General features: G+C 48.4%; 1 long non-coding RNA gene across 1 annotated transcript in view; it reads right to left on the reverse strand.

Annotated features, from left to right (window-relative positions):
- Positions 1-9,888: 9,888 nt before the first annotated feature.
- LOC134740218 (uncharacterized) overlaps positions 9,889-26,426 on the reverse strand; it is a 28,832-nt gene continuing 12,294 nt past the window's right edge. The window contains exons 2-3 of the long non-coding RNA XR_010127514.1: positions 10,173-10,222; positions 9,889-10,084 (exon numbers count right to left, since the gene is read on the reverse strand). This is a non-coding gene — a long non-coding RNA (uncharacterized LOC134740218). The remainder of the gene's footprint in view (positions 10,085-10,172; positions 10,223-26,426) is intronic.

The following is a 26,426-nucleotide window of genomic DNA, read 5'->3' on the forward strand; positions in this document are numbered from 1 at the left end:
GGCCCCATTGTTCTTGGGTTACATGGCCCATGGAAAGTCATTTTTTTTTTCTGGGGACCTCCCCAACATGAGAGAAGGGTCCCCAGTGACCAAGTTTATATTAGGTAACTCTGTTTTCCTGGCCATAGCTGATAGATCCAGGGGTGGATGAGCACTCAAGGTGGGCCAATCAAGTTTTCTCTCCCAGTAAATTGAAATTTGGAATGGAGAGTTTCGGAGGCTGGGCGTCACTGGAACTAAATCACGGTGACAGAGGCTCTCTAGAGCAGCGTTTCTTAACCTTGGCACTACTGACATTTGGGCTGGCTAATTCTTTGCTGCGGTGAAGGGCACTGTCCTGTGCATGGCAGAATGTTTAGTAGCATCCCTGGCCTCCACCCAGCAGATGCCTGTAGCATCCCACTCCTAGTCACATCTCCAGACATTGCCAAATGTCCCTTGGAGGACAAAATCACCCCCAGTTGAGAACCACTTCTCTGGAGTGATAGCTCCGAAATGCATGAGTGGTCCTATCTCTGCCCTCGCTGATCCTATCTCTGCCCTTGCTGGGACGTGGCAGTTCAACTCTTGTACCCGTGAGGCATCCCAGACCCTTCTAATCATCTAGAGTCAGTTTCTATATCATGCAACCAAAATAACCCTCGTTCATACAGTATTGAAAGTTGGAATGGAGTTTGTTACACAGTTGGGTCCTGGAAGGGCATCTAGGGTAGTAGAAACTGTTTGTAGGGAGCAGGAAAGAGTAGTATCATGCTGTTGGGTGTGGCTGGAGGGCTGGAGGGGCATAAGGGCCAGCCCATGCTTGGCAGACCACACTTAAGTCTGCAGACCAGGGGGTAGTTACTCTCGGGACCGCCATAATGAACCCAAGTCTGTACTTTCCATAGAATCAAAGGCCTCCCACCAACTCCCATTGTCTCAAGTGGAAGGAAGGTTCTTCTTCTTCTTCATTTTTGAATTTTTGATATAGGGTCTTGCTCTGTCCCCCTGGCGGGAGTGCAGTGGTGTGATCATGGATCACTGCAACCTCAAACTCCTTGGCTCAAGCAATTCTCCTGCCTCAGCCTCCAGAGTAGCTGGGACCACAAAGGTGAACTGCCTTGCCTGGCTAATTTTTGTATTTGTTTTCTAGAGATGGGGGAGGGGGGTCTTGGTATGTTGTCCAGGCTGGTCTTCAATTCCTGGACTCAAGCCGTCCTCCTGCCTTGACCTCCCAAAGTGTTGGGATTTTAGGTGGGAGCCACTGCATCTGGCAGGAAGGTTCTTAAATGGCTAGCCTTCTAGATTTTTGGACTCTAGAGGATGATATTCCACCCATAATATTTCTCCTTGATGAAGAATCAGTTGCTCTTAGATTTTATTTTATTTTATTTTTGGAGATGGAGTCTCACTTAGTCACCCAGGCTGGAGTGCAGTGGTGTGATCTTGGCTCACTGCAACCTCTGCCTCTCGGTTTCAAGGGATTCTCCTGCCTCAGCCTCCCGAGTAGTTTGGACTACAGGTACCTGCCACCACACTCTGGTAATTTTTTTTTTTTTTTGAATTTTTAGTAGAGATGGGGGTTTCACCATGCTGGCCAGGCTGGTCTTGAACTCCTGACCTTAAGTGATCCTCCCGATTCTCCCTCCCAAAGTGCTGGGATTACGGGGGTGAGCCACCGTGCCCAACTACTGTTAGATTTTAAACTTGTTCATGTCTCTTAGACAAACTAAAGTGAGTAACTGAAGACATTAAAACAATTTACACTGGATCTCCCATATCTCTTCAGTGCAAGGCTAAAGTAGAGTCCTTTAGGCTTGAGTCAGTCAGAAAAGTGTCCCATCACCTCCTTGGCTGTGAGTGCATGGGTTTGGATGTGTGACAGGGATACTCTGGGTCTCCAAGAACGGAGACAAATTCAGACGATTTCCAGCGACAGGGCACATTAAGAAGTACCCCTCATTCCTGCAAGCAGCCATGCCACAGCCACCTCGTCCTCTCCTCTGGAAATTCAGCTCCTCAGCTTTGGTTTCCACTGCTCTTGCTACTACCTGGTAACAGATTTTATGCGAGTCTCAAGTTCGAGTTCTCCGGGAGAAAGTCTGGTTGGTTTCAGTCCTGATCTAGGACAGAGTTTGGCTCCTGTCCAACTATAAACCACTGTCATTGGGGGCTGTGTCCACCCTTGGTTAAACCAGATACAAAGCCTGGTGGGCGCTTTGTGGAAAGAGAGTCTCAGAAGAGGGCTTTGAGGAAGTGAGACCTCTCAGCTGCCCCAGAAAGTGAAATGTCCTTGCCAGGCACCATCCTATGTGCCTGAGTTATGGCTCAGCGCTATCAGTCTCCCTTCTAAATTACAGGGTATGTCTCTGGATCCAGAATTCCTGGTTTCTGACCAATTGGCCAAATCCAGTAGCCTTGGACAAGTTGCACCCAGGGGAGGGCACTTCTCAGGAGTGAGCTTCTAGGAATAAATTCCCTTGGGAAACTCTGCGGGCAGCTTAAACCTCAAGAAAATGACTCATTAGGAGCTTGGGGAGCTGTTAATTGCCCTGTCCAGCCAAGATCCAGTGCCGCTGTGCCAGCCTGCTGAAAAATAATGAAGTCACTAGAAGTTCCAGCTCAGTCCCTGTCTGCCCAACTTCCCTCCTGTTTCCTCTTCTTCCTCTCATCCCAGACACTGTGTCCCCCTGCTGTTCCACTGCCCAGAGACCCTGACTGTGATGTTCAAACAGAACTGCCCCCCCAGGGACCTATCACTGCGGCAATCACATTCTCAGAAAGAACGTCCAGGAAAACAGAACATGACAAAGGCTTGTTTTGCTGAACTGTAAATATATTCATTGGAAAGCTATGTTTACCAAGGTATAAGGACTAAATCACATAGAGCTACTACTTATCCCTGCTTAGAAAAATGTGAAAGCTCAAGAAATTCATCCAGTCTTGGAAAAGCTGTGACTTAGGGTCGCCATGGCAATGCCACGTCCTCTGCCTCTGGGTCCTACGCTATCATAGGCCAGTCGCAGGCAGGAGGACATTGGCTCGGGGCAGGGAGACCACTGGATGGGAAGCTGGGAGGCCCGTGTGCAGCCCTGGTGCCAACACTAACCAGCCTTTCTGTGCTTCTGGATCAGGAGTGTTGAACTAGTAGGTTTCAAGTCTTTTCTAGAAGGAACATTCCATAGTAAATTATCTGAGTGCAGGGAACCTTAGACCCTTTTAAGGGACCTAGCACGTGAAGCCACTTGGTACTAGGGTGCATTCTTCCATAGAGTGGGTTAGGGTGGGAAGGGCCCCCCAGCTGCTGGAGGAAGTGAGTGGATTGGGACAGAGGCGGTCTCTCTGCTCTCGGCCACCAGGGGGCAGCACTCAACCTATGCTCAGGCAACTGACGCTTTCTCCTGGGACTTTCAATCCTGAGCGTGACCCAAAAAGGTGAGCTCAGGAAGAGGCTATTCAGGGCGGCAGCTGAGGTGCCAATGCAGTGGCCGGGGTGGGGAGCCATGCCAACAGTGTTGCCTCAATCACACTTTTCCTGTGTCATGAACGTGACTGTTCTCACTGTTAATTTCTACGGTCTTGCCTCTTCTTCTTGTCAAATTTTGTAAGCAACTCAATGTTTTCAATAGAGATTTAGTGTTTTCTCTTTAGTTGGCCAGAGATGATTTCTATTGTTTGAAATCAGGAATCTCCTCCAGAACCTTGGTGAACTAATTAACCCACAGTTTGCTGTTTATGATGGAAAGAATTTGAAGGTTTTACCTAATCCCAAAGGGGTTTATGGCTTCAAGGAAGTTGCTGGTATCAGCGATATCTCAACCCGAGGCTGCCATATAGACATCACCTCACCTGCCAGTCCTGCTGAGTTGACAGTGGCTTTGTGGGGCACTGTGTTGAGGAGGATTCTGAAACCAAAACTCATTAACAAAGTCAGCCACTGGGAGACAGTTGACAGAGCCCCTACTAACTTTCAGGGGACTGGGAAGATATATGTTGATATGGTTTGTCTCTGTGTCCCCACCCAAATCTCATATTGAATTGTAATCTCCATGTGTCAGGGAGGGGTCTGGTGAGAGGTGGTTGGATCATGGCAGCAGATTTCCCCCTTGCTGTTTTCGTGCTAGTGAGTGCGTTCTCATGAGATCTGATGGTTTAAAAGTGTGTGGCTTTTTTCGCTCTCTCTCTCTCCTGCTCCACCATGGTAAGACGTGCTGGCTTCCCCTTTGCCTTCTAACATGATTGTAAGTTTCCTGAGGCCTCTGAGCCGTGCTTCCTGTTAAACCTGTGGAACTGTGAGTCAATTAAACCTCTTTTCTTCATAAATTACTCAGTCGCAGGTAGTTATTTTTTAATTTAATTTTTATTTTTTTGAGGTGGAGTCTAGCTCTGTCGCTCAGGCTGGAGTGCAGTGGTGTGATCTTGGCTCACTGCAACCTCCACCTCCCAGGTTCAAGCGATTCTCCTGCCTCAGCCTCTCAAGTAGCTGAGATTACAGCGTGAGCCACAATGCCCAACTAATTTTGTATTTTTTGTAGAGATGGGGTTTCACCATGTTGGCTAGGCTGGTCTCAAACTCCTGACCTCAAGTGATCCGCCCACCTTGGCCTCTGAAAGTGCTGGGATTATAGAGGTGAGCCACTGGGCCTGGCCTCACGTAGTTCTTCACAGGAGTGTGAAAATGGACTAATACATATATTATGGGGATGGTGATAGTGGGAGTATCCCTGATCCTCTCAACCCTGCTGCTTCTGTGGAAAGTAGCTGAGTGTCCCTTGCCATCATCCTTCAGTAGGGCAGCCTCTCTGACGAACCAAAACAATCAGGTCAGCTCCCTATGGACCCTGGCAGAGGCAGACCCAGCATATGCTGTTCTAATGACTGCAGCTGCAAAGCCTGAGGGACCAGAGCATCAGAGCTGGTGGATCCCTTAGAGGTCATCACCCCAATGCTCCCATTTCACAGGTGGGAAAACTGAGGCCCAGCGAGGGGAGGGCTGACTTGCCTGTGACAGTGCAGTTAAGTTAGTGGTAGTTTGGGGTTTCACACATCATTTGGCTTTGAGGCCAGTGTTCTTCTCACATCGCCGCCATCTCATAGCCACCGGCTTCCTCCTGATATTTAGTCATCCCCATCTTTGGAACATCCCACTGTATTGGTTTCCTATCACTGTTGTAACAAGTGACCAAAAATGTAGTGGCTTAAAGCAGCACAGACTTATCTTAGAGTTCTGCAGGTCAGATGTCTGACATGCATCTCACGGGGCTGAAGTCAAGGTGTCTACAGTGTTGTTTTTTCTTCTGGAGGCCCTGGGGTCAAGTCCATTTCCTTGCCTTTTCTGACTTCTAGAGGCTGCCCACATTCCTCTGCCTGTGACTCCCTTCCTCCATCAGTAAGGCCAGCCTTGGCCAGTTGAGTTTTTCTCAGATCTCACCTCCTGACACCGACTGTTCTGCCTCCTAGTCATACCTCTAAGGGCCCTTGTGATTACACAGGGCCTCCTAGATAACCAGGGATCATCTCCCTATGCTAAGGTCAGCTGATCAGCGCCCTTAATTCCACCTGCAATCTGAGGTCCCCTTTGCCATGTAAGGTAATATATTCACAGGTTCCAGGCATTAGGACAGGGACATCTTTGGTGCCATCATTCTGTCCACCACGCCCACCTTCCCTCTGAGGTCAGAGTTTCTCATCCTAAAAAATCATTTCCTTGATCCTGCTGTTTCCCTCCAGGTATCACCCAGTGCTCCTTTAGATCCTCTTCCAAGCATCTCCATGGAGGCTCTATTCTTGCTGCTTCCCTTCCACCAGCCCCCACTCGCTTTTGAAACTGAGATCATATTTACATACCATAATATTTCCCCTTTAAAATGTATACTTTAAGCCAGGCGCGGTGGCTCATGCCTGTAATCCTGGCACTTTGGGAGGCCGAGTTGGGCAGATCACCTGACGTCAGGAGTTTGAGACCAGCCTGGCCAACTTGGTGAAACTCTGTCTCTACTAAAAATACAAAAATTAGCTGGTTGTGGTGGTGGGTGCCTGTAATCCCAGCTACTTGGGAGGGTGAGGCAGGAGAATCACTTGAACCCAGGAGGTGGAGGTTGCAGTGAGCCCAGATCTTGCCATTGCACTCCAGCCTGGGTGACAGAACAAGACCCTGTTTCCAAAAGCAGCAACAACAACAACAACAACAACAACAACAACGTACACTTTAGTGGTTTTTAGTGTGCTTGCTGTGTTGTGCAGCCACCACCACTATCTAGTTCATCACCCTGAAAAGAAATCTTGTACCTGTTAAGCAGTCACTGCTGATTCCCCCTTCCTCAGCCTCTGGCAATCTCTTTCCTGCCTCTGTGGATTTCCCTATTTGATCCTGGATACTTCATATAAATGTCATCACAGAATACGTGGCCCCTGTATCTAGCCTCTTTCACTTAGCATAGTGTTTTCAAGGTTCACTCCTTCTTAGGAACCCTCCCTGCAACCTGGCTTCTGTGAGCTGCTCCATGACTTCTTTGCTAAGCTCGCCGAAACATCCATTATGCAGTTCCCAAACTCCACAGCCTTTATCAATGCACTGGCGGGAACTTCCTCTGAGTATTCTTCTTCCTTGGCTTCCACTATGCTGTCCCTTCTTGATTCTCCTTCCATTTCTACGATCTTTTCATTCTGCCTCTGGCCCAAGTCTTTCTCCTCTTGTCTCCTGAAAATGACCTGTCTCCCAAGGATCAGCCCAAGGCTCTCTGCTGTTTCCCGTATCCCAGAGGTTCTAGGAGTCCATGACTGGACTCTTTGATGAGATTCCCCCACCTTGAACTTGTAGACAACCTTTCTTGTGTTCATCCAGAGCTTTCCATCGGCTTCTGAAGTGGGTGTATGGATAGTAAAGTGTTAAAAGTCAGCTATGTAATCTTTCTGCCTTTGAGAGCCAAGTTATCTAAGATTCTTTGGAGTGCAAGTGATAGAAACCCAATTCAATCTGACTTGAAAAGAGAGAATTTAATGGCTCTCATGCCTGTGGTAGCTCAAAGAACTGAAGGAAGTGCTGTGGAAAGCACAGAAGCTTTGGGAGTTTCTGAGACTGGAATCAGGAACACGTTGCAGTCAGGATTCTCCCCCTCTCTATTTCTCAGCTCTGCTTCCTCTGATTGGCTTTATTCTCTCCAACAAATTAGCTTTCTTCATATTCCACAGTAGATGGCCCCTGGTATGTTTCAGTTCCTTCCCACTCGGGGATGCAAAAGACAAAGCCCCTTCTCTTTTAATTCCAAATTTAAAAATCCCCAGGAAGGACTCTGAGTGTCCCCATGCTGAGTCCTATCTTCCCAACTACAGCAATCACATGGCCAAGGGAGCTGCCTGCTGGGATGACCAGGGGCCCAGGCCTCTTATCTCCCATTGCATTTTATGGGGACTGTCAGTCCTGCAAACACTCATGACGGCAATGGAGGAGGAGCAGTTGTTTGAAGGTGTGTGTTATGTTGGACCGTCAAAAATGGCATGTGTTTCCTACCAGACCTCACCCATGCCTATCATGTCTTCAACGACCACCTGTGGATGACTCCCATGGTCTCCAGCTGCCAGGTGCCTACTGATGACTACCTGGTTGGCCCACTGGTCTCCCAAACAGAGTATCTTTGGTGTCCCCAGTGGTTGTCAATGGCACCACTGCCCACCAAGTCTCCCAAGCTTCTCCCAGTTCCTTGCCTTCACGAATGGTGATCCCCCATCCCTCTGTAGGGAGTTGCCAAGTCCTGTTGATCTTAGCACTTCGGCATCTTTCCCAGCCATTGTTCTCATCTGCAATATTTCATTAGTGCCCCTGGCCTAAGCCACTCTCCCAGTCTCTTAGTGGATCTCTCTGCCTCCAGCGCAGATTCTGTCACCGGCTATGGAATCCCATGTAAAAAAGAAATCTTCATCACAGTTACATGAGTGGGATAGTGTTAGCACCACTTTACAAGTTAGGAAAGTGAGTCTCAATAAATTAAGGACCTGCTGAAGAATGAGAGGTGGTGGAAGGATTTGAACTTGGGTCTCTAATTCCAAGTGTAGCATCTATTCTGGTTCCCCTCCATGCCTTAAAATAGTTGCTGAATGCATTCGTGAAACCTGATTTTATGGCGATTTTTTCTTTTGCATCACACAGCTGTTCTGAAGCCTTTGGAGTTTACAAATAAGAGTCTTCAAGCAGTCTTGGGCCTTGCCCAGTGCTCACAAAGTGAAGGGCTGCTAAGCTCACCCTGGTACTTGGGCTCCTGTGAGAGATTTTGCAGCCCTTGTCTCCCTGTGAGCACCTGAGGGTAGGGGGAAAAACCTGTTTCCAAAAGGACTTCAGCAGAAGAATCTGAGCTGAATACTTAACACTGAGCCTGGCCCCTGATAATCAGTGAATACTCTGAGAGGCCCCGTGAGTTCATCATAGCTGGAAAGCAGAGCCCTGGGGTTGGGATGGGGTGGGGCTGAGGGTAAGGGGGCCTGCATTGTCCTGGCTGCCCCATGGAGGGGGTGCAGTGTGGCCTTCTCTGGGCTGCTTCTCCAGCTGAGGACGATGCTGTCACAGGCTCCCTTCTCTGTCCACTCATTTACATGCCCATTCTCAGGCTTTCTACACTCCCCTCAAAAAAGCTCCAAGTGAGGACCCTGCCTGTTTTCTTCTGCACCAGTGCTAGATACATGAGTAGCTGCTCACGAAATAATTGTGGAGTGGGTGGGTAGATGGATGGATGGATGGATGGATGGATAGAATGGAGGGATGAGGAAAAGAGTTTCTAGTGAAAGTCCTGGAATGAGATATTCTGAATTATTATAACATCTAGTTATTCCACTCATGTGGCGATGTATTTTCTACCAAGTTGACCGATGTGCCCACACAGGGCAAATCCACAAGGACGGGCTCTGTAAACACTTATTGAAGGCTCCATGATAAAGGCCCTCCCCGTCCCCCTCCCACAGTTAAACTTCCTGCTACAGAACACTGGGCTGCTCTAATTGACCTTGAATGAGATGGTGTTTACAGCTGCGACTTAGCAGCCATTGATCTTGAATTGATTAAGTGAGCATTTTGCAAAGGAGAACTACAAGAACAGAGACAAAGAGCCCTATGCATTGAGGATTTCATGCCACCCATTCACCCCCTTTGCTTCACACATCTAATGTGTGTGTGCTTTAAAAAAAATAAACAAACAGTGAATGAATTACTATAAAGACAGAAGAGGAACCGGCTCCAACTTTCTCTCAGCAGGAGGGCAAATTGGCTGCCCAGGGCCCTGAAAGGGCATTCCCAGCCCTCATTAGTTTTAACCGGAGGGGCCCTGTCCAATTCCCCCAAGAGCAGGCAGCCCATCAGAGGTCGGTGGGTTGGGACTTCGTCAGCGATTGTGAACTCTTTGGATCGGCTTTTTTTTGTGTGTGGCAGTTCCAGCACTTGGCAGGGCCCCCGGAAAGAGCAGAAAACTTGGGTTCTCCTCTTGGCTCTGCCTGGCTGAGCTTGACTGGCAAGACGTTTTGGGGGCCTCAGATCACTCATCTGTAAAATGAGGGGATTGGACAAGAAGAGTGACTTCCAAACCTTTTATTTTTTTGTCCTGAAATCTGTTCTTTCTGCAAAGCCTAACTGGGCCACCTCTCCCCCTACAATAAGTTAAAACAAACTTGGAAAAAAGATGAGGTGGGGAGAGGCAGCGTGGTCCCTTACTCCTCCTACTCCGATCTCCCGTCTGAGAGGGGGCTTCATGGGACCCCTCAGCTCCTGCAGAATGCAGTTTACAAACCACTTCAGGATCTCATCCAGTTCTGATTGGAGCTGCTCCCCATCAGGAAACTATGCTTACAGCAGTTAGGAATTGTGCATTGCTGCTGCTAATAGGAACCTGACAAGTGGGGGCTTACAGAGATTACGGGGTTATTTATTCATTTGTTTGGTTACAAGAAGTCCAAAGGCAGGCGGCCCAGGGCTGGTACGGCAGCTCCACAGCGCCATCTGGGAGGAGAGACTCAGGCTCCTCTTGTCTTTCTGTCTCATCATCCTGGGCACGTGACTATCATTCTCAAATTGGGCTTATGGTCCAAATACGGCTGCTGAAGCTCCAGATATCACATTCACATTCTAAACAGGAAAAAGGGGAGAAAGGCAGATAGGAACATGGCAATTCAGTCTGCTCCCTTTAAAAAGCTTTTCTGGGTGCACTACTCACCATTCCAGCTGTCATCTCCCTGGCAAGAGCTGTGTCACATGACATTTTGGCTGCAGGAAAAGGCAGAAAAAGCTATTATTTTAAAACTCGGGTTATATTGGCATCCAACATAAAACAAGGGTTCTGCCAGTAATAATGATGAAAAGGATGGAGACTGGGTAGACCCAGGAAAAAACACAACAAGCTAAAATCTGTCAAGCACTTACCACGTCCCAGGCAACATGCTAAGAACTTGGTGTGAATGAACTTATTTAATTCTCATAACTGCCTAGTAAGGTAAACTCTCATTCCCATTTTACAGCTGAGGATGTTGAGACACAGAAAAGTCATGTAACTTGGCCAAGATTCCACAGCAGATAAGTGACCAAGCCAGGATTTTAACTCAGACATTCAGATGCTACAGCCCAGACCCTTTACCCCAGATTATTCCTTCCTTGTGAAGACCATAAAGTAAATTAACACCCCGGACCTTTCAATGCTGTTTCAGCATCTTAATTTAATTTAATTTAATTATAATTTTATTTTATTTTGAGATGGAGTTTTGCTCTTGTCCCCCAGGCTGGAGTGCGATGGCGCCATCTCAGCTCACTGCAACTTCCGCCTCCCGGGTTCAAGCGATTCTCCTGCCTCAGCCTCCTGAGTAGCTGGGATTACAGGTATGCACCACCACACCTGGCTAATTTTTGTATTTTTAGTAGAGCTGCAGTTTCACCATGTTGGCCAGGCTGGTCTCGAACTCCTGACCTCAAGTGATCTGCCTGCCTTGGCCTTCCAAAGTGCTAGGATTACAGGCGTGAGCCACCACGCCCAGCCATCAGCATCTTTAAAAGAAAGGGGATACAAAGCACGGAGTGCTAGAGCCTGCACCCCAGTTTCCTTATTGTCTTTCTCCTGGCACTAAGGCAGTGGTGACAGGCCAAATTGTCCATGTTGCATTTATCAGGAGGTAAGTGTTTCAAATACTGTTTGGAGGGATTTCAGGGGAAACATTTTCAGGGACTTGACTTGCAGGAATGATTTATGAAGAAAGATGAAAAGAGCTAAATATATATGGGCTGGCAAGTATGAAAAGAGCAAGAAAGGAAGGGAAGAAGGCAGCATAAATTAAAACACACAGATAGCCTGATTGTTCCAGAAATCAAGGAGAGGAGGGCCGCAATGGGAGGCAAAGGGAGGCATGACTCAGATTCAGTTGAAAAAGGAAACACAGCAAGCCCTTGGCTCCATCCATCGAATGTGTCTCAGTGCTCACTCCATCATCAGCTCAGGGATGGGAGGTGGGGATGGCCTCTGCCTTCATGGCACTTAGGAGCCAGGAGGCAAGCTCAGTGGAAAGATGCACTGTGTAGGTACAGCTCCGTCAAACACTTGGCCTCCTAAGGGGAAGGAAGCAATGTCTACACTGGGATTTACATTTATTTATTTATTTATTTATTTATTTTTGAGATGGAATTTCACTCTTGTTGCCCAGGCTGGAGTGCAGTGGCAAAATCTAAGCTCACTGCAGCCTCTGCCTCCTGGGTTCAAGTGATTCTCCTGCCTCAGCCTCCCGAGTAGCTGGGATTGCAGGCGTGCACCACCACACCTGGCTAATTTTGTATTTTTAGTAGAGACGGGGTTTCACCATGTTGGTCAGGCTGGTCTTGAGCTCCTGACCTCAGGTGATCCACCCACCTTGGCCTCCCAAAGGTTTGGGATTACAGGCATGAGCCACTGTGCCCGGCCCGACCTTTATATTTATAGACCATGTTGGCAACATTTTCCTCTTTTAATTATCACTTTATTATCCCCATTTGGCAGATGAGAAAACGAAGGCAGAGTCAGCTCAAGTGACTTCAGGTTCAAGTGACATCACACAGCCCCAGTCAGTGACAGATCCAGGAACGGGGACAGCAGTGTTTCCACTGGTTGTATTTTCAAAAGCAGCATCTTCATTCGGCACAGAAGCTGACACAATAGACGCACAATAAATGCCATCTCTCTTTATTTCATGTAGCTTATAACTAAATCCATGGATATAACCCCCTGTGGATTGTGATTTTTCTAAAGGGAAATTCACTCAGTTTCAGCTGGTTCGTCAAGAGAAACACCAGTATTACCAGAAACTGGAAACATAGTCCTCTAAGAACAAGGAGTTGGAAACTTAGTCCTCTAAGAACAAGGAGTGATGCAAACTAAATTCTCATGAACCAACATGGAATGAGACAGCTACTAACCTGGGATTTTATTTTCTAATCAGACTCTTGTTTGGCATGAGGTGGCCTTTCTGGGGTGTTGGTTACGGTCTATATCATGATTCATTTATGAGATTTCATTGAGCTCTATTATCTATATCTTTTTTTTTTTGGCATATACTAAAAATTTCTTTTAAAAAAGCAACATCTGGCTGGGCGCAATGGCTTGTGCCTGTAATCCCAGCACTTTGGGAGGCCAAGGTGGGTGGATCACCTAAGGTCAGGAGTTTGAGACCAGCCTGGCCAACATGGTGAAACCCTGTTTCTACTAAAAATACAAAATTAGCCAGGCGTGGTGGTGCATGCCTGTAATCCCAGCTACTCAGGAGGCTGAGGCTGGAGAATAGCTTGAAATGAGGAGGTGGAGGTTGCAGTGAGCCAAGATCACGCCATTGCACTGCAGCCTGGGTGACAAGAGTGAAACTCCATCTCAAAAATAAATACATAAATAAAATTAAAAAAATTAAAAAGCAACATTCTCCATTCCTCAGCAATTTAGTGTCCTAAGCCGGCATATTGGTTAAGACTATGATGTGGCAGAGACCACTAGAGGTCTCCCAATTTCATTCTCCTTTTCACATAGCCCGTTGGAATAAAAATGACATCTTCTACCTTCTCCCACAACTGGGTGTGGCCTTGTGACAAGTTCTGGCCAATAGGATGTAAGGGAAGCATAGTGTACAACTTTCAATAAGTCCCCTTAAGGCAGGTGACATGCCCTTCTTTCCTTCATTTCTCCTTTTTTGCTGGCTTGAAGTAGATGAGATGGCTGGAGTGTGGCAGCTCTCTTGGTCCAGGAGGTGTAAATGGTGCTGCAGGTGGCAGCTCAGGGACAGCTGGTCCTGGGGACTGTGGAGCTCCCACAGAAGCCCTGAACTGCTTCCCTCTAGCTCTCTCTTACAAGGGTCAGTAAACTTCTAGCTCACTTGAGTAACTATTTTGGGTTTTCTGTTATTTGTAGTCAAACTTAATCCATATGATAGGCACAAGAGTCGGCTGATTTTGAGGAGGGGGAAGAGAGAATGGATCAGCTTCAACTCCATTGGTAAATGCTTTGTTTCTTAAGCTGAATGGTGGGCATGCAGGTATGAATTATGTTATATTTTACACCTCTTTGGCATATCTAAGAATCACTTATTAGATCTTTTAAAAAGGCAATGGTAGAAGCAGTGTTAGAGCAATACCATGAGTAGCCCAGAAAAGAATCAAATAAAGGCAACTTTTGGCTTCACCCAGGCTCTGCTCCCAGACTGGCTTTGGAGTTAGGGTCTGAATATAGCCTCTGAATAAGCCTCATGGACAGAAGAAACAAGACTTGAAAGGGCAAGGGTGGGTGTATTCATCCGTTTTCATGCTGTTGATAAAGACATACCCACGACTGGCCCAATTTATAAAAGAAAGAGGTTTAATTGGACTTACAGTTCCATGTGGCTGGGGAAGCCTTACAATCATGGTGGAAGGCAACAAGGAGCAAGTCATGTCTTACATGGATGGCAGCAGGCAGAGAGAGAGCTTGTTCAGGGAAACTAGCCCTTATAATAACCATCAGATCTCATGAGACTTATTCACTATCATGAAAACAGCACAGGAAAGACCTGCCCCCATGATTCGATTACCTCCCACCAGGTCCTTTCCACAACATGTAGGAATTCAGGATGAGATTTGGGTGGGGACACAGCAAAACCATATCAGTGGGTTCAGGCTGTGGGTACCAAAGCCAGGGTTTGGAAGCAAGAAGGGACAGGGAAAGAACTTAAGGGCTGGGCACCACTCTTTCCTCCACCTGCCTCAACCCAGGACGTTTTTGCTGTAGGCAAGTCCTGGAAGTCTCTTTTGACCACACCCTCCCACCCCCTCCTGTTCTCCACCAATCCCCACCTTCATTTTAAGGGATTTCATTGCAATCAGGTCAGCGAGATGTAATTAAAGTAAAACGTGGACATACTTGCCTCCTGGGCTCTAATCCTACCTCTCAGAGCCAGCCACAGTGAGCAGTAGAGCAAGCATGAGACCAAATTAAAGGCTGGAACCCTAGAGGGACCAGGCAGACATCTCCAGCCACTGGTGTCCTCTGCTGGGATCTGCCTCAGATGCCAGAAGCTGCACTGGCTGAGGAAAGGGCTTCAGCTGTAGTTCTAGGGGAAGTACTAGGAACTCCTTGAACCTGTGACTCTGCTCACCTCTGGGATCAGGACATTTTGGGGAGGCAGACATACCTCTTGCCTCACTGATCAAGATTCCTTCCTGGGGCCAGGGCTATGTAACACACAGTCCTTGTTTCCTGAACAGAATGGGGGTTCTATTCAGCAAGAAAGAGTGTAGAGGCATGGACTGGGGAAGAAGATGGCTGTTGGGTAGGCAGCCAACAACATCTGCCACTCCTCACCTCTCCCTGCTCAGGGAGGCAGGGGTTCTGGTGAAGTCAGCGCAGTTAGGAAATTTCTTCCTTCCTGCCTTGTTATGACAGCTTCAATGATGCAATAACTAGCCAAGGTCACACAGGAAGGGAGAAAGTGAGAGAGGGAGGAAATGTCACCTTAGCCTCAACACTTTTGTGGCTAATATGCCACATTTCTGTTTTCTCAAAGTGTGATCTCTGACCATCTGGGCACCTTAAAAATGCCAATTCTTGAGCTCCACACTGACTTACAGAGCTAGCATATCTGGAGGTGAGACCTGAGATTAGCATTTAACAAACACAAGTGATTCTTAATACGCCCTCGGGCCTAAGAACAATGGAATTAGATGCAACAAAAATGAAGAAATGTGCTCCAAGTTTTCCATTTTTCCAGGAGGGTGAATTTAGTTTCCTTATCATTTTCTTTTGGATCCTAGTGATTTGGGAAGATGGAAAATGCTGGCTTCAAAGCTGGCTCATGGGGCTAAAAAGAAGCGACTCTGAAAATGAGTGTTCTGTTGCCTGTGGAGCTGCCTGGAGGTGTCCTCACTGGAGGTGTCCTCAGCAAGGCCCTGAATCACCATCTGGGAAAGCTGCATGTGCTGGGCCAAGAGAAGTGGCCCGGGATGCCCAGCCTGAGGAAGGTGCAGGGCTGGTGTTTGGGATCACTGTGTGGCTCTGTGCATAAGTGCATGAGTGTGCCTGTGTGTGTAGATGTTTGTGCCAGGGGGAGGGTGTGGGGGTGGTCCTTTAAGGTTCTCTTGCAATACTGTAAGAAGTATTAATTGGTCTCTACTCCTTGATAAGTAGATTTTTACCCTGGAACAAGTGACATGCAAACAGGCAGCTGAACACAGTGACTTTCCAGGCCAGGCCTGCTCCAGCTGCTGTGCTCTAGCCTCGGGGCCTCAGCCTCCCCTCTGGTTTGTGCTGCACGAGCGATGAGTCCAATCATGTCCTGTCCCTGAGTCCTGGCCTCCCCACGGGTCAGAGTACCCACAAGTCCTCTGGAATCTGCTCCCCTGAGTGCTCTGGCTAGTTTCCCATCTGCCTGCCCCTCTGCTCTGCCACACAGAATACCCTGTGGTTTCCCAAATGTGCATCGTGCCTCTGTGCAGTTGCTGGCACTGCTTCCTCACCCTGAACTCATCTTCCAGTTCTTAAAATGAGGGCTTCTATCCAGGAAGCCAGTCCTGGCCTTCTACCCCATGAGGGGATACCCACTCCCACCTTTCGGTCCCAACCGCACCCGTGAAGACTTCTGTAAACCCAAAAGTGACAAAGGCTGGTGTCTCAATTGGTTAGAGGTTTATTTAGCCAAGATTAAGGATCCACGGAGAGCTGGGGGTGGGAAAACAAATCACAGGAGCATCTGTGACCTATGTTTTTTGGGAACTTCATATTTAAAGGAGAATGAGCAAGCAGGAGGGGGTGGGGAAGGGAGGGAAGGTGGGCAGTTAGGCAGACAGATATATCCTTGTGAGGCTCTTATGAGCCTCAATAAATCACATTTTACATGTGAAAAGAGGGAAAAAGTCAATTATGCATTGTCTTGGGCTCAGTAAATCTACATTTCACATAAGATAAACATGGGCAGGGCCCAGTGGCTCACGCCTGTAATCCCAGCACTTCGGAAGGCTGAGGCAGGTGGATCACCTGAGGATTCCAGACCAGCCTGGCCAACATGACGAAATCCTGTCTTTACTAAAAATACAAAAATTAGCCAGGTGTGGTGGCACACGCCTGTAATCCCAGCTACTCGGGAGGCTGAGGCATGAGAATCACTTGAACCCAGGAGACAGAGGTTGCAGTAAGCCGAGATCGTGCCACTGTACTCAAGCCTGGGCAAGGGAGTGAGACTCTGTCTTAAATAAATAAATAAATAAAGTAAATGTGTGAGAGGAGGGAGTAGAGGAAATGAGGCTATGGCCTCAGGTTGTGAAATTATAGCCATCTGTTTGGGAACAAAAGGAAGGCAGTATTGGTGACTCACTTCCCAAGCTTAACTTTCCCTTTGGCACAGTGAGTTTGAAGTCCCAAATCCCTGCAGTTGCAGCCTTTTATTATGGGGCTCCAGGGATGTGTCTCCTCTGGCCCTGAAGAGTTCCTTGAGGAAAAGACTTATCTCTATATTCCTTGAGCCTTCTGACCAGCAGGGGCCCATTCAGAGTTTGCAGACTGACTGAATGACGTGTTTCCTAGACATCTGTTTAGTGCCAGATCTGAAATGTCTGTGTTGTGGGATAGTCTCTCCACCTTTCTGGGGGCCATACTCCAGAGGAAGCGAATCTTCCCAATCCCTGCCATCCTCTGATTCCAACAGGTAAAAACAAGCCAACCTCTGCTGGGCACAGAGCCCTCTAAGAAGTGGAAGCAGCTCCTGGAGCAGGGGCTTAGCCCTGCTGGGAGGGCTGAGGGCAGCCTCCTCCCGTGGAATCTAGAAACAATTCAGGAGGGGAGGAGGCAGGAAGGACCAGGAGGAAAGGGGACGCCATGAGACACCAAGGGGACAAAGACGTCACCATGCAGCATCTTCTCATTTAATCTTCACAAAAAACCCTCAAAGCAGAAATCACTTTTCTCCCCATGTCACAGCGAACACCAGCTCAGTGGGAGAACTTGCCCGTGGTTCCACAGCAGGAAAAGGATGCCTAGCGTGGGCTAGTCTCTTTGTTTTTGAATAAGTAGAAGGTTGGGCTGGGGAATGCTGTGACCACTTCTGAATGCCGGCTTGAAAGGCAAGCTGCTCACCTGTGTGGGGAGACAGGTCCATGTGAGCAGGAGGGCACTCCAGCCATGGGGCCACCTCTAGGATGGACGGGCCAAGGCTCCCAGGCCCCATGCCAAGCTTGCCTTACTGAGTACAGGCCAGCCTGGGGCCAGCAGACAAGTCACCCAGGGCACAGAGGCCAGCTAGGCAGGGAGAAGAATGGCCCAGCTGATTTACGAGCTCATTGTATGTAGATGAGCTGGAAGGAGCCACCTGCCTCTCCCTGGTCCCTGAGCCCTGCTGGCAGCTCTGGATGGAGAAGGTGCTGCAATGTCACCCTGGGTTCCCTCACTCTGATGGCTATTGTCTCAGGTCCATTGAGCAGAAGAAAGGAGACCAAAGTAATTACGGGCAAAAGAGCACTAAATGAGGTCATTTTCCAAAGTCTAAGACTTGTGGGTTTCAATAACTTCCTCCATGCCCCAGCTTACTTCTGGAAGCCATGTGGCAAACGCCAAACACACAACCTGGGCACTGTGTTAATACATGCCCCCAGGCCCAACTTTAGATTTCCTGAATCAGCCCCTCAGGCCTGGCCCCCCACCCCTCTGGCTGACTGAGGACACAGAGCCAATTCCATGTCCCTTGGTTTTGAAGGGCGGGAGCTGCAACTGCCATGGCCTCTTGGAGAGGAGCAGCCTCACTCACAGGGCCGCCCTCTGGCCTCCTCCTCCCAGAAGTTCTGTGTTTTTCCATCAGCAGCTGTGTTCTGGTTCCTCCCTCACTGATGGCGGTCCTGGTCACGGCCCTTTCTTCCCTGGGGCAGGGCAGCCTGATATGACATCGTCGAGGCAGGTTTGTTGGAATCCTAAGATTCCCCCTGATCCAGGAGTTTGGAGAGAAGAGAGGGAGGAGGTGAGAGGGAGGGAGAACAGGAAGATGGGCTGGGACAATATGTCTGCAGAGGAAACTCCTGGTCGTCTGCAGGGCTTCCTGGGGGAAGGGAGACTCCCGTCCAGCCTGCCCAACCCTCCTGTGTTTCCTGAGCCAATGGGGTTTAGGGCTTATTCTGCCCCTAGCTGCCCCATCACCACCTTGCCTTACTCTGCGCATCACACCCCCGAGCCCTGCCTTGTCCCCTGCCAGCAGCATGTGGGTCCCCGACCCGTGTCTACTCCCATGGAGCTCCCTTTTCCTAACACCTGGAACAAGCACGACCTAGTGAAATGCTCACAGCATCTCTTCGAGATCAGTGGTGTTTTCTCATTCATTTTTCAGATGGGGAAGCTGAGGCTTAGAAAGTTATGATGTGTAAGGTCATGTTGGCTACTAACAGCTTAGACTGGATTGGAGCCCTGTTTGTCTGCCTTATGTTCTTAACCTTGACACCTACCATAAACTCTTTTGACCTATTTTGACTAAAAAAGAGAACGTTTCAATGACTAGGATTTGTTTGATTTGACCCCGAACGGCTGTAGCAACACAGAACGTTTGGCTGAGTGCCTGACACAGAATAAGCATGAAATGATTGTCAGCTATTAGAGTAATGAAAACAACTAATGATATAATAGGAACAACTTCCAGTAGAGTCCTGATGTTTGACAGAGGGAAGTTTGGCCGCCACACAGTGGAGCTCTGTGTAGAGGGAAGCAGAGGTCACCAGGTAGGGCTCTCTGCCTTCCTTCTAGTCACCTTCTGGGGCCATCTTTCCATGTCTGTCAGTGATAACTAGTGAGGTAGTAGTCATACCTCATCCCCACATCGTTAGAGAAGTTTCAAACTGTTTTCATGGCCTCTGTCTGATTTGATCCTCACTATAAGCCTGTGAGGTGGGGAGAGTAATAACATTTTGTTCCCAGTTCACAGATGGGGAAATTGGAGCCCAGATGGGTTAAGTGACTCTCCCAAAGTCACACAGCCTATTTGAAGCTGAGCTGGGACAAGTACTGCAAAGCCTTCCCCCTCTTTGTCCAAATGGGAGATGTTGACGTAGAGTGGCACAGGTTTTCAGAGCAGGGAAGTCCCTCTGGGGATTGCCTTATCCAAGTCCTTCTCTGTAAGGATGAGTGAGCCGGAGAGCAGAGAACATCATGACGTGTCCAAGTTCAAAGAGCTGGCTGGGGGGGAAATGCCCAAGAGGGTTTTCCTCCTACTGCTGGTGGTGTGATATGCACAAGGACACGCAACAGCAAAGATGATGCTTGTACACACATCTCCTTTAACTACTGATATAACAAAGCACAGAGCTCTTTAGTTCTGCTGCTAAAGGTTGCAAAAGGAAACCTTATATAAAACATGAGGCCAGGCGCAGTGGCTCATGCCTGTAATCCCAGTACTTTGGGAGGATGAGGCAGGAGGACCACTTGAGCCCAGGAGTTTGAGATGAGCCTGGGTAACATGGTGAAACCCTGTCTCTACTTAAAAAAAAAAAAAAAAGCCTGGCGTGGTGGCACATGCCTATAGTCCCAGCTATTTGGGAGGCTGAGGCAGGAGGATTGTAGTGTAGCAGGGCAAGCGTCAGACAAAACCCCTCAGACACTGAGTTAAAGAAGGAAGGGCTTTATTCGGCCAGGAGCTTCAGCAAGACTCATATCTCCAACAATCGAGCTCCCCAGGTGAGCAATTCCTATCCCTTTTAAGGGCTCACAACTCTAAGGGGGTCCGCGTGAGAGGGTCATGATCGATTGAGCAAGCAGGAGGAAAGTGACTGGGGGCTGTATGCACTGGTAATTAGAATGGAGCATAACAGGACAGGGATCTTCACAGTGCTTTTTTTTATGCAAATAACTGATTAGGTCTGGGTCGATCTTTAATTACCAGGCCCAGGGTATGGCACTGGGCTGTCTGCTTGTGGATTTCATTTCTGCCTTTTAGTTTTTACTTCTTCTTTCTTTGGAGGCAGAAATTGGGCATAAGACAATATGAGGGGTGGTCTCCTCCCTTAATGAGGCCAGGCGCAGTGGCTAATGCCTGTAATCCCAGTACTTTGGGAGGCTGAGGCAGGAGGACCACTTGAGTCCAGGGGTTTGAGATGAGCCTGGGCAACATGGTGAAACCCTGTCTCTACTTAAAAAAAAAAAAGAAAAAAAAAAAAAGCCTGGCGTGGTGGCATGTGCCTGTGTTCCCAGCTACTTGGGAGGCTGAGGCAGGAGGATTGCTTGAGCCTAGGAGGCAGAGGTTGCAATGAACTGAGATTGTGCCACTGCACTCTAGCCTGGGTGACAGAGCAAGACCCTGTCTCAAGAAACTCACAAAAATCCAACAAAACAAACAGACATAAAACATGAGCTTGCTAGAAAATGTAGAAGGTGGACTCCTGGAGAGGAGAGGTTTTGAAATCAGATGACCTGTGCTTCTCAGCTGAGTGACCATGGGTAAATGACTTCATCCCACTGAGTCTCATGGAAATAACAATGCCCACCTCACCTAGCTATTTAAAAGATTTAATGTGTGTAAAGCACTTAGTTCAAGCTTGGGCCATAGTAGGCACTCAGTGAGTGAAGCTATTATTAATGCTGGTTAGTGTTACTATTGATATATATTTTTGCCTCCTCCAAGCATCCTGCAGAGTGCTGAGCCCAGAGAAGGCAGAAACTGTCTCTCTCTCACTCACCTCTGCATCTCTGGTGCCCAGGCATTGCCTGGCACAAAGCCGGCACTTGGTAAAGGTCATTGGGTTGAACTCAAGACTTGCTATTCTTCATTGTTATGTGTCACTTTGGACTTTTCCAAATCCTCTGAGTACAGTATTCCATTTGAGCCCTGCCCGATGCCTGTGGGGCAGGCAGGACAAATGATGTTGTCCTTCCCATTTTATAGCTAAGGAAAATTGAGGCTCAGAGAGATGATGCTTCCTGCCCAAGTCACAGGACTGAGCTGAGATGGGATGAGTCTCTTCAGACTCTGGGTTATGTCGCCGCTCTGTGTAAATAGCATCCTTGGGAGGTAGATCCCCAGAGAGACCATCCCCTTCATTAAATCCAAGGGCTTCTTGCCCATAGATTCAAAAAGGGCTTCAGAGAATGCCTGAGTGAAATTCATCAGGTCACACTGATCTTGGCCCCTCTTACTACACAGGCTCAGCCCTGCTGTTGAAACTGCGGTAGAGCTGGACGCTCCCAGCCCAGCAGAAAGGACCTGGGGAGCTATGCAGATTTCAGGCAGGGGCTGCCTAGGACCCTCAAAGGACCTGGAAGCAAGAGGCCTTGCCTGGCCACAGAAGACACCCAGGTTCTACATCCAGGCCCGGCTGACAGCCTCACTGACAGGTTTATTATCAAGTTTTATAACTTTCAAGCTTAGTCACTGCTTAAGTCAGCCTGCCCAGAAACAAACACATAGCAAAGCCCTGACCCAAATGCTGACGCCGGGAAAGGCGCACCCTGCCCCTGGCAGAGCTGGCTCCCGGGGCCAAGTCTGGGGAGACAGCAAGCATGGGGCCAGTTGAGATGTATTTTGGTGATCCGCATGGTTGTCCTTTATTTTCCTCAAGTCTCCACTACCGAGCTTGTGGGGTGTAGGAGGCAGAGGCTATCTGCCTGCAGAGATGGCCTGACACCTACCAAGGGCATCTGATCCCCTGTCCCCCAGGCCTTCCTTGAGAACTAAGCCTCTGACATGCAACTCACACCCCCTCCTGGCTTTCAGGTCACGAGTAAAAGATGGAAGCCCAAACCTTGACCCCAAACCCTTCAATCTCAGATTCCAATTCCCATTGTTCCCCCGCCCACCTGCTCTCCCTGGATGTGGCCTCTATTAAAGCCAAAACTTCCCCATAATCTCTCTAGCCTTGACACAGCTCTGCGGTTCTTCCTCCTTGGGGCTGCAGCAGGCCTGGATGGAGTGGCAACAGCCCCTCTGCCCAACTGTGTGTGGCAGAGCCCAGGGGCAGGGCTACAAGGAGCCCTAATAGTGGGGCACCCCCCCCCCCGGTGGCTGAGGCTGCAAGGATCTGGGGACCTTCGTCCTGCTGGTTGCTTCTTCCTCTGGTTCATTTAGGGCCCCTGCTCAGGCTGGAGAAGAAATGGGGAGCCGAGTTAACTGGAGACTGGCTCTGGGCTGATTAACTGCAAGATTCTCCTCACTGATCTCCTGCTGGAGTGAGAGCTGCACACCAGCCCCTTGAATTGAAGAATAATAATCATTTCTCCTTTTTCTTTTGGGGATGTTTACCTTCTCATATATAAACCGTTTCCTTCATTCTCTTTCCCAACATGTGCTGACATTTTATTCTAAAAGTTACTCTTGCTTTCTAACTGATTGTAATACAGTAAGATCTACTGTAATGCTATTAAATGGGGACTAAAAATTAACACACATTAAATGTGAGGTGGCATTCTTGAGAAGTGTTGAGGATGACTGGGTGAACCTTGTAGCTGGGCAGCTCTGGGCTCTAGAGGTCTGCTGCCAATTGTATCACATCCAAAGTTACATCATCACAGGTATGCATCAATGCAGGGTTTTGCAGGGCAGCACCAATACTTACATTTTGGACTATAGCCCCAGAAAGTCCTAGAGGTAAATCCCAATTCTGCCAGTTACTAATTTTATGACACAAGCCTATGTAGAAACCTCAATTCTGTTTTTTTCATCTGTAAAATGGGAGAAATAATACTTGCCTCTTAGAGTTCTAAGGTTTGAAAGTGTATCAGCTAGCTACTGCTGTGTAACAACCAGTCTTCACCTTTCAGAGGCAGACAGCAATGAGTATTTATTTCTCATGTTTTGAGGTTTGGCTAGGACCAAATCTGTTTCCAGCGGCAAGTCTGGCTGGCTCAGGCAGATTCGTGGCTGCCCCATGAATCTCACTCTGAGCCAGGCCAAGGTGGCAGCAGCTGCATGGGGGAATATCTTCTTATAGCAATGGCAAGACACAAGAAGAGAGCAAACTCCACTGCTGAAGCACATTTCAAGCCCCTGCTTGCATCTTATTTAGCCACATCCTATTGGCTAAAGCAAGTCACACGGCTGAGCCCAAAACCAGGGGTGGGGAAGTACACTATGACCACAGGTAGGCCACAGCAAGAGCATGGATGCACGGAGGAGTGAGGAATCAGGACTAATAATTCAATCAACCACAGATACCTCATTCAAAGCATGTCAGCTTCTGGAATGTGGTAGGTGCTTAGGAAATGGCAACTATGATCATTGCATGACTTCTTACAGTTTGTGTAAAGCCACATGTCTCAGTCTCATTCTTGGCAAGTAGCAAAGTCAGGAAAGGAATCTGGGCCTCAAAGCATCTTGCTGTCATTCAACATTTTCTAAATGGTCCCATCAACAACTTCTCATGTGTGACTTGTCACAACCTCATACATGGATGGAGGGAGGGAGATTTGGAAGTGGGAATGTGGAAGTGGGGATGTAGAAGTGAGAACTTTGGGCTGTAGTGGCTCAAGGTACATCCAAGACATGTAGACTGAACATCGAAGGGGAAATTGATGAGTTCCCCCATTCAATTCTCCTTTGCATAGTAAGGGGCACTAGTTGGCATGGGAGAAAGGGCAAGACCTTGGGCTTGTGTCTGGTTTTGGAACTGGGTGATTGTAGGCTCCCCCAGAAGGAAGCTTTCCTTGAGTCCCTACCCGCAGTAGACCCCCATGTCATGGCACCCCTGGACCTTTCTTTACTGTGTTTCATGGTGATGGATAATTGCATATTTGTTTGTGGGCTGGTTTCCTTAGTGCCAGACTTGCTCAGCAGACTGCACAGGGCCCACATCTTTTGAGGTTAGTTATCACCAGTGCTTGGCACAGTGCCTGGCATGTTCTGGTTGGATGAATGAATGGACCAATTCAAACTCTCTGAGCTTCACCATCCTGATGAAATATGAGATAAGAATATATCCTTTAAAGAGTTTTTAAAAACTAAATTTAAAGCAAAATGTTATGAAACACCTTCCACAGGTGCTTGCCTAGTCCATGGTATACATATATCTTTAATTCTTACCATTGGGTGGTTAAGAACACAGAGTGTAGAAGATGTTCAAAACAGATCTGTGCTCCTAGCTTCTCTTGGCAGCTCATTCCCAATCTCCTCAGTGGGCATGAGAGGCCTTGGTTCTAGCCTCGTGGGGCTGCTCCACTTAGCTGCTGCTCTCCAGCCAGTAGGAAAAACCCTCTGCTTTGGGCCCTTTCTGTCTCCCTGCCTTCCTATTACTGCTCACCCCCTCAGACTCAGGGCTGCTGTTCAATGAGAACATACTATTAAGGCTTCATTGTGATTAGAAGATTGAAACCCTCTTATACCAGGGAGCAAAATGTATGACTTAATGAGACTATCAACAACCAAATAACATTGCCCACGGCAGCCCCGGGGAGGTCACCAGGCCTGAGAGTGGTGCTGGAGAGGATGCTGGCAGCTGTGGGAGGTGCCATGTGGGCAGAGGCAGTGAGGGTAAATGCCATGACTGCCCATCACTCCAGGGTAGCCAGCATTGGTGGGTGCGACACAGCAGGAGGTGGAGCAGGTGGCCACTGTGCCAGAGGCTTTCTGTGTCCAGACCATGTGGTAGGTGTGTGTTCCCAGGCAAGATGTGTGGACAAGGCACTGTGCAGCTCTGGCTGCAACAGAGCACCAGGTGCCAGGGACCTAGTGACCATCATTCTACTGGGAATGTCCTTGGAAGAGTTTGAGGCAGTCCCCGTAGCCAGCCATGGATCAGACAGGAAACTTCCACATATCAGTTGGTAATTATTACAAGGATTCAATGAATAATTTGTGCTGCAGTGTTTATCACTAACAAGCAGTTTCAGCATATAGTTTCATTTAGAGTATAGGAGGCAAGATCCTTTAAAATTCTGATTGATATGCTAATGAATTAATTACTGCCCAGGTTGTAAATACCTCGCACATCCTGTCACCCTGGGGTGCTCCTGGGAGCCCTCTCCATGGGGCCTTCTTACTTTGTAGTCACTCAGGGACACCTGCCTGGGCACCTGCTTTGGCCTGAGGCTGGGGCACTGGCAAGACAATCAGGCCTTTGTCTGTGGCTCTCTCTTGAGTAGCACTTATGTGTTTTTATGCTAAGTGGCCCATTGTCCCTTCTTTTTCCATCTCAAGCCCTGTGATGGCTGATTTCTTCTTCTTCTTCTTCTTTTTTTTCTTTTTTGAGACAGAATCTCACTCTGTTGCCCAGGCTGGAGTACAGTGGCACAGTCTCAGCTCACTACAAACTCTCTTGCCTGAGTTCAAGCAATTCTTCTGCCTCAGCCTCCCAAATAGCTGGGATTACAGGCATGTGCCACCACGCCTGGCTAATTGGTATATTTTTAGCAGAGATGGGGTTTTGCCATGTTGGCCAGGCTGGTCTCGAACTCCTGACCTCAGGTGATTCGCCTGCCTCAGCCTCCCAAAGTGCTGGGATTACAGGTGTGAGCCACTGTGCCCAGCCTGATGGCTGTCAACCTGACAGGGCCACAGGGTGCTCAGATACTTGGTCAAACATTATCCTGGGTGTTTGTGTGAGGGTATTTTGGATGAGAGGGACATGTAAGGCAGCAGACTCAGGAAATCAAGTGGCCTTGATGTGGGTGGGCCTCATCCAATCAGGTGAAGGCCTGAATAGAACAAAAGGCTGACCCTCTCAAGAGAAAGAGGGTCTGTCTGACTGCTTTGAGCTCGGACATGGGACTTTTCCTGCCTTTACACGAAAACATCAGCTCTTCTTGGGTCTCAAGTCTGCTGGCTTTTGGACTGGAACTTTCTACACCATCAGCTTCCCTGGTTCTCAGGCCTTTGAACTCTGGCTGGGTCTACACCTGGGCTCCGGCTTGTTGATTGCAGATCTTGGGACCTCTCAGCGTCCAGAGTCACATGAGTCAATTCCTTATCATCTCTCTTTCTCTCCCTCTGTGTATATGCAAATATCTCCTGTTGGTTGTGTTTCTCGGGAGAACCCTGGCTAATCCAAG

The sequence above is a fragment of the Pongo pygmaeus genome, chromosome 8 (genome assembly GCF_028885625.2).
Source record: "Pongo pygmaeus isolate AG05252 chromosome 8, NHGRI_mPonPyg2-v2.0_pri, whole genome shotgun sequence".
NCBI classification, from domain to species: domain Eukaryota; kingdom Metazoa; phylum Chordata; class Mammalia; order Primates; family Hominidae; genus Pongo; species Pongo pygmaeus.